The following is a 7,918-nucleotide window of genomic DNA, read 5'->3' as shown; positions in this document are numbered from 1 at the left end:
AGCTGCTTGTCATGGTGGGCGATTCTTGGGTCCCTGGAACGTGGTCGGGAAGGAGAACATGGCAGGGTCATGCAGCTGTGATCCTATTACTGTGTCATGAAAAGTAGAGTCTCTACGTGCATGACTGATACTAGCAGATGCTTCCCTCCATTTCCATCCTAAGAGAACGGCAGTTCTGTTCAGACAGCCACCCAGATGCATGTTCCCTAGCTTCCTGGCCAACACTGCGCCAGCCCTCTGTCCTCAAGATTGGGTGGGCCAGGCTGGCAGGAGTGCAGGGAAGAGCAGGCAAAAGTCACTGGTCCCTTGGGAGGGTTGAAAATGCTATTAGAACCATTAAAGCTTAAAAATACGTTTTCTCTGTGTCTGCTCCCACACCAGAACTAAGCAGCCAAAGTGATGCTTAGCTTGCTCTCAAGGAAGCACAGTTCTGCCTTGCCCCAGTGCCAGCTGTGGTCAGAACAGTGACAGAGGCGACTGGAGAAAGAAGACAGGGTATTCCTCTCCCAGCAGTGTAACACCATCACAGACATGATTCTGTCTGCATAGCTGACTACTGCTGGAGCCCTTCAGACTTTTAGACATGATCTGATTTATATGTTTTAAAGATCACTTTCTGATTTATCATTATATGTTTATTATTTTTAAATTTCATTTTTAACAATTAATTTTTTCCCAATTAGAGTTGGCATTCAATATTTCAAGTTTACAGCATAAACATATATAGAACTTGCAAAGTGATCCCCTGGAATAGTCTAGTATGGGGTTTCTTTTAAAGGTGTATTAATCCTATTCATGAGAGCTCCACCCTCATGATCCAATCACCCGCCAAGGCCCCCGCCTTTTATTTATTTTTAATTGAATTTATTGGGTTGACATTGGTTAATAAAATTATATAGGTTTTAGGTATTCACTTCTGTAATGTATAATGTGTATACTAGAGGCCTGGTGCACAAAATTCGTGCATGGGGCGTGTCCCTCAGCCTAGCCTGCAGCCTCTCCAATATGGGACCCTTCCAGGGGTTAGACATCCCTCTCACAATCCAGGACTGCTGGCTCCCAACTGCTGGCCTGACTGCCTTCCTGATTATCCCTAGCCACTCTGCCTGCCAGCCTGATCACCCCCTAACCACTCCCAGACCAGCCTGATTGATGGGTAAATGTTCCCCTGGCAGCCTGTTTGCTCCCAACTTCCCTCCTCTGATGGCCTGATCACCCCTAATTGCCCTCCCCTACAGACCTGGTCCCTCTCAACTGCCTTCCCTTGCAGGCCTGGTCCCTCCCTACTGCCCTCCTCTGCTTTCCTGATTGTCCACAACTGCTCTTTCTTGCAGGCCTGGTCTCTCCCAACTGATCTCCACTTCTGGCCATCCTGTGGTGGCAATCTTGTGTCCACATGGGGACAGGATCTTTGACCACATGGGGGCAGCCATCTTGTGTGTTGGAGTGATGGTCAATCTGCATATTACTCTTTTATTAGATAAGATAGAGGCCTTGTGTATGGGTGGGGGCCAGCTGGTTTGCCCTAAAGGGTGTCCTGAATCAGGGTGGGGATTCCCTTGGGGTGAGGGTGGCCTGGGAGAGGGGCCTGTGGTGGTTTGCAGGCTGACCATGCTCCCTTCTGATGCAAGCGGAGGCCCTGGCATCTGGTGTTTATTTATCTTTTACAATTGAAATTTTATAGCCTGGAGTGGAGCCAAGCCTCCTGTTTGCTCCGTGGCAGCAGCCATTTATGTTGGAATTTATGTATCTTCTACAATTGAACTTTGTAGCCTGGAATGAAGGCCTGAGCTGGCCAGGGCTGCAGAAGCTTGGCTTCCTCCATTGCCCTAGCTTCCTACTCTTTCAGCTCCGTGGCTGCCGCCATTTCTTTGGAATTTATTTACCTTCTATAATTGAAATTTTGTACCCTTGTGTAGAGGCCTGGGCCCACCAGGGTGTGTGGAAAGCTTGGCTTTCTGTTTTTCCAGGGAAACCCAATGGCATCCATCTTGGTTGGGGTTCATTTGCATACTTGCTGTGATTGGCTGGTGGGTGTGGCTGGTGGGTGTAGCAGCATGGTGGTTAATTTACATATTACTCCTTTATTACGTAGGATTGTATTGTGTGTTCACTACCCCAAGGCAAGTCTCCTTCCATCACAATCTGTCCCCCCTTTACCATCTCCTACTTTCCCCCACTCCCTTCCCCTGTGGAGATCACTTTATGATTTGACATTTGAAATGACATTTGAGACGTGCCTTGAGAGCACAGATGGGATTTAGATAGTTGAAGAGGGTGAGAATGTGCTTCAGGTACAGAGAGTGAGCACGTGGCCTGGAGTCAGGAGAGATGAAGACCGGAAAGACCAGAGCACATGCCCCTCAGATGCCTGTCAGTGAGGGGACCTGAGAGGGAAACAGAAGACCCTCCATGGAGGGGACAAGGCTGAGGAGAGAAGGAACCAACCACAGAGTGGTCAAACAAGGGAGATTGTGGGCCCTCCATTGGAAGGCAGAAAGAACAGGGGACCATGGGAAGGGGCAGGGCTGGGAGAACAGGGAAACCTTCTTGGCGGGGAAAGAGGACTCTCCTTGGAGGGGGCAGTGCCCCTTTGTCATCTCTCTAATCCCAGTACTTCCCTCTCCATGGAGGGTCTCCAGTACTCCTGTTCTGCCCCCTTTATGTAAGGTCCCCTGTCCTCCCTGCCCTGGCCCCTCCATGAAAGATCCCCTGTCTGCTCTGCCAGACCCCATCTGTGGAGGGTCCACTGTTCCACCTGCTTTTTCCACTCCATGGAGGGGACAGGACAGGGGGCAGTGGAAACTCCCATTTTTTCTGCCCTGCCTATCCCTGAGATTCCCATGTCCCCACTCTCCTGCTCCATCCATGGAGGGTTTCTCCCATGGAGGTCGTCCTGTCCCTGCTGCTCTGCTTCATCCATGGAGGGTCCCCTGTCCCCCTGCCCTATACCCTCCATGTAAGGTTCCCTGTCCCCTTTCCCTGTACCCTCCATGGTGGGTCCCTGTCCCCACTGCCCTGTCCTCTCCATGGCGGGTTGTCTTCCCTCTGCCCTGTACCCTCCATGGAGAGTCCCCTATCCCCCTTCCCCGTTCCCTCCATGGCAGGTCCCCTGTCCCCCCTGCTCTGCCCCCTCCATGAAGGGTCCCTGTCTCCCTGCCCTGTACCCTCCATGGAGGGTCCCTCCCCCCTGCCCTGTACCCTCCATTGGACAGTCCCCTCCCCCCTGACCTATACCCTCCATGGAGGGTTCCATGTCCCCCCTGCCCTGCACCCTCAATGGAGGGTCTTCTGTTTCCCTGCCCTGTCCCTAACTCACCTCTCAGAGGTGTGTGCTCAGGTCTCCAGTGTTCATCTCTCTTGCCTCCTCATGTTCCCACTCTCTGTACCTGAAGCACATCTCACCCTCTTCATCTGTATGAATCCTACACCCTCAAATATAATTTCAAATGCCAAAAATCACAGTGACCTTTAAAAAATATAAACCTGATCATGTCATTCCCCATACAAGGGCCCTTTACTCACCCGTCCTCTCCTGCACCCAGCCAGCCTGGTTCTCCCTGCCCCGGGGGCACGTGCTGCCCCTTTGGTGGTGGCTTCCCCTTTCTCCATGTGGCCAGCTCTGCCTCAACAGCCGAGTCTGAGTTTAAATATGACAAGATCTTGGGGAGCTCTTCCTGAGCCTGCAGGGGAGTCATCCTGCAGTGGCCCCAGCCCAGCCTGGTGGGGTGTCATGTGGCAACAGGTCACAGAACTAAGACAGGTCACAATGGTAAGGCAGGTTACACAGGTAACCTGGCAACTGTCCTGGGTTAGGCAGGTGGTGAAGTTAATAGGTGTTTCTTTGTTTTTAAATATATTTTTTTATTGATATTTTACAGAGGAAGGGAGAGAGATATCTAGAAACATTGATGAGAGAGAAACATTGACCAGCTGTCTCCTGCACACCCCCCACCGGGGATGTGCCCGCAACCAATGCCCCTGACCGGAATCGAACCCAGGACCCTTCAGTCCGCAGACTGACGCTCTACCACTGAGCCAAACAAGTTTTGGCTGTTTCTTTGTTTTTAAATCAGTGATTGGACATTTATTGAGCACCAAATCCCAGACCCTGTACTGAACGTGCTAAAGTTGTGGCCCCACCCTAAGGTCCTGGCCCTCGGTAACCAGGTGTTCTTGAAAGTGGGAAGTGGGCCAGAGGGTGGGTCAGAGATGCCATGGGAGGAATCAACATGCATTTCTGGGTTTGAGGCTAGAGAAAGGGATCACAGACCAAGGTTTTCTGGAGGCCCCTGGCAGCTGGCAGTGGCTTAGGCAGAGACATGGGACAGAATGGTCCCATAGGAGCAGATTCTGCCGGCACCCATGAGCAGAGGACGGGCTGGGTCTCCCAGCCCCTCTCAGCATCTGAAAAGTAACCTGTGAAGGCCCGCCCCCAAGACCCAGGTCCAGGGAGGGCCACAGGAGGAGCACATGTGTTCAATGAGTTTGGGACTGAAGGGCTCTTTTCTGATTTCACAGAACGTTATCTATATACTAGAGGCCTGGTGCACAAAATTCATGCATAGGAGGGGGTGCCCCTCAGCCAAGCCTGCACCCTCTCCAATCTGGGATGTTCAACAGCCCATTTAGGCCAGGTGGGATCAGGCCTAAATGGGCAGTCAGACATCCCTCGCACAATCCAGGACTGCTGGCTCCCAATTGCTTGCCTGCCTGCCTTCTTGATTGCCCTTAACCACTTCTGCCTGCCAGCCTGATTGATGTCTAACTGCTCCCCTGCCAGCCTGTTTGTCCCCAACTTCCCTCCTCTGCCCGTCTAGTCACCCCTGACTGCCCTCCCCCTCAGGCTTGATCACCCCCAACTGCCCTCTTTTACAGGCCTGTTCCCTCCCAACTGCCCTTCCCTGTTGGTCATCTTGTAGTGACCATCTTGTGTCCACATGGGGGCAGCCATCTTGTGTGGTGGAGTAATGGTCAATCTGCATATTATACTTACTAGATAGGATAGAGGCCTGGTGCCTGGGTGCAGGCTGGTTTGCCCTGAAGGGTGTCCCGGACCAGGGTGGGAGTTCCCTTAGGGTGTGGGGTAGCCTGGGAGAGGGGCCTGTGGTGATTTGTAGGCCAGCCACGCCCCTTGGGCGACCCAAGTGGAAGCCCTTGTATCTGGGATTTATTTTTTCTACAACTGAAACTTTCTATTCTGAAGTGGAGCTACGCCTTCTGCTTGCCTTGTGGCTGCTGCCATTTCTGTTGGGATTTGGTGACTATCGCAAGTGCATTGGGAAGGCATGTATACTACTGGTTGCTGGTTTGAATGTTCTATAAACGTCAGGTCAAGTTGGTGGGTAGTATTGTTCAAGTCTTCTATCTTGTTATAAATTTGCTGTTTACTTGTGCTATAAATTAGTGAGGGCAAAGTGTCAAAATAAACTATAAACTCTGAATTTGCATATTTCTCCCTTCAGTCATGAAGCAGTCTTTGCTTATGTATTTAAACATGTCTCATTAGATGCATACAAATATATGATTGTTGTCCTGTGGATGAATTGAACTCTTTGACATTTTGAAATATTCCTCTTTATTCCTTTATTAATTGTTCAGAAATTTACTTTATCTGATAATGAAATAGCTTCCTTCCTTCCTTCCTTCCTTTCTTTTTCTTTCTTTCTTTCTTAGAGAGAGAGGAAGGGAAAAAGAGAAATATCAATGTCTCCTTCATGCCCCCTACCAAAGATCAAGCCTGCAACCATGTGCCCTGATTGGGAATTGAACCTGCAACCTTTGGTGCAGAGATAACGCCCAGCCCACTGAGCTACACCAGCAATGGCAAAATAAGATTTCTTTCTATAGCCAAAACCGGTTTGGCTCAGTGGTAGAGCGTCGGTCTGCGGACAGGTTTGATTCCGGTCAGGGGCATGTACATTGGTTGTGGGCACATCCCCCATAGGGGGTGTGCAAGAGGCAGCTGGTCGATGTTTCTCTCTCGACTTTTCTAGCTCTCTCTCTCTCTGTAAAATATCAATATTTTTTTTAAAAAAAGAAGGCAGAAATGAGATTTTTAAAAACATTTTTGTCATCTTCTTTTTAACCTATTTGTATCCTCATATTTAAAGTGCATTTCTTATAGACAACATATAGTTAGGTCTTGCTTTTTCATCCACTTTAACAATCTCTGCCTTTTGATTCAAATGTTTAAACGTTTACATTAATGTATAATATGTTCAACATGCTGGACTAAATCTACCTTCATGATATTTGTTTTCTATTTGTCTTATTTGTTCTTTTCCCTTTTTCCTTCTTTCCTATTTTTTTAGACTGTTCATTATTCCATATCCTCTCTACTGTGGCTTATTAACTAAACATTTTTTTACTTATTTAGTAGCTTCTCTAGGGTTTATAATATACACTTTTTAAAAAAAATTTTTTTTTATTGATTTCAGAAAGGAAAAGGGAGGAAGAAAGAGATAGATACATCAATGAGAAGAGACTCATTGATGGGCTGCCTCCTGCACGCCCCCACCAAGAATCGAGCCAGCAACCCAGGCACGTGCCCTTTACCTGAATTGTACCCGGGACCCTTTAGTCCACAGGCCGATGCTCTCTCCACTGAGCCAAATTGGCGAGGGCAATAATATACACTCTTAATTAGCATAGTCTATCTTCAAATAATACACTATTTATGTATAGTGTGAGAACCTTACAACAATATACTTCTAACTCCTCTTTCACATTTTGTACTACTGTTGTCTACATACAGCGTTGGCTGATACAAGTGTATGTAACCATGTCCATGATCAATAGTCCCACAACACAGCACACGGGGCCCACCATATAAGGCAAAGAGAGAAATGGAAAATAATGTCCCATGCTAGTAATATTATTTAGGGACAGACTGACTGCAGAGTCACAAATTAATCAGAACAGCCACCAACTGGAGCAGGGTACTCAAAGGCCTTACTTGCACCAAGCATTGGCCTTTTATTTGCTGGGTCATGGCAGTGTCTAGGAGAGGGCCAGGCACTTCCAGGGCTAAGACAGGGCAAGGGAAGGTGAGGTTCAGGACAGTAGTTGTTTACTAAGCAGTTTAGAAGTAGTTCAGTATTTGAACAATGGTTGGTCATTCAGGTGCAAGCCAGCTGTGTGAATGTCCTAGAGGTAGTGAAATACCCCCGACATATCCTTCCTTATGGAGTCTCCAATAATTTATGGCATGTTTGCTCATACAGCCTGAGAGAATTCTCTGGGGCACAAGAAGAGGTAGATCCATCAGCAAAGTCAAACATAGGAAGAAGAGAAGAAGAGCTTACAAATGTCTTATAAATCAATAATGGCTGGTATTTTACCGTGTTTCCCCGAAAATAAAACATCCTCCGAAAATAAGACCTACTTACAGGTTTCCTTCTGAGTGAAATATAAGGCATCCCCGCAAAATAAGGCGCCCCCAGGCTGTCTCAGAATGAAAATTAATTTACTGTAAACTGATCGCTAGGGCCACCCTGACTGGCGTCTAGCAACCAGTGACATTAGGCGGAGTCCTGACATCACTGCTGTGTGGAAGCGGAGCGGAGGTCGCAGTAAGCGGTGAGCGCAGGGTGGGAAAAGAGACTTTCGCAGATGCTTGTAGAACAGGATTAGAGCAGCCGGGACACGGTGAAGGTGTTGAGTGCTGGTCTGTCTCTGGTGACACTACCTGATGCTCGCGGCCGCCCTCATGATGACTGAAGGTTCTTAGTCAGTGGCAGACACTGCTGCAGCCCAGGTCCAGGCCCCAGCAAGCCCAAGTGACAGTCCCCCAGGCAGGCCCCAGGGGGTAAATGTCTGATAAAGGGGTAGGGAGGATGTCTGGTGAAGGTGTTCAGTGGCACAGGGGTGGGGGATGGGGATCACTTAAAATGACACAGGAGGATCAGAGGGGGAA

At 48.8% G+C, this 7,918-nt stretch overlaps 1 non-coding gene across 1 annotated transcript; it reads right to left on the bottom strand.

The window, feature by feature from the left end:
* Positions 1-361: 361 nt before the first annotated feature.
* Positions 362-564, bottom strand: LOC118725074. Its single transcript, XR_004989822.1, has one exon. It is a non-coding gene; the product is annotated as a small nucleolar RNA SNORA74 (small nucleolar RNA).
* Positions 565-7,918: the final 7,354 nt, after the last annotated feature.

Source organism: Pipistrellus kuhlii, unplaced genomic scaffold (genome assembly GCF_014108245.1).
Source record: "Pipistrellus kuhlii isolate mPipKuh1 unplaced genomic scaffold, mPipKuh1.p scaffold_m20_p_2, whole genome shotgun sequence".
Classification (NCBI taxonomy): domain Eukaryota; kingdom Metazoa; phylum Chordata; class Mammalia; order Chiroptera; family Vespertilionidae; genus Pipistrellus; species Pipistrellus kuhlii.
The sequence above is the reverse complement of the archived record's forward strand: the minus strand, read 5'-3'. Positions and strand labels throughout refer to the sequence as shown.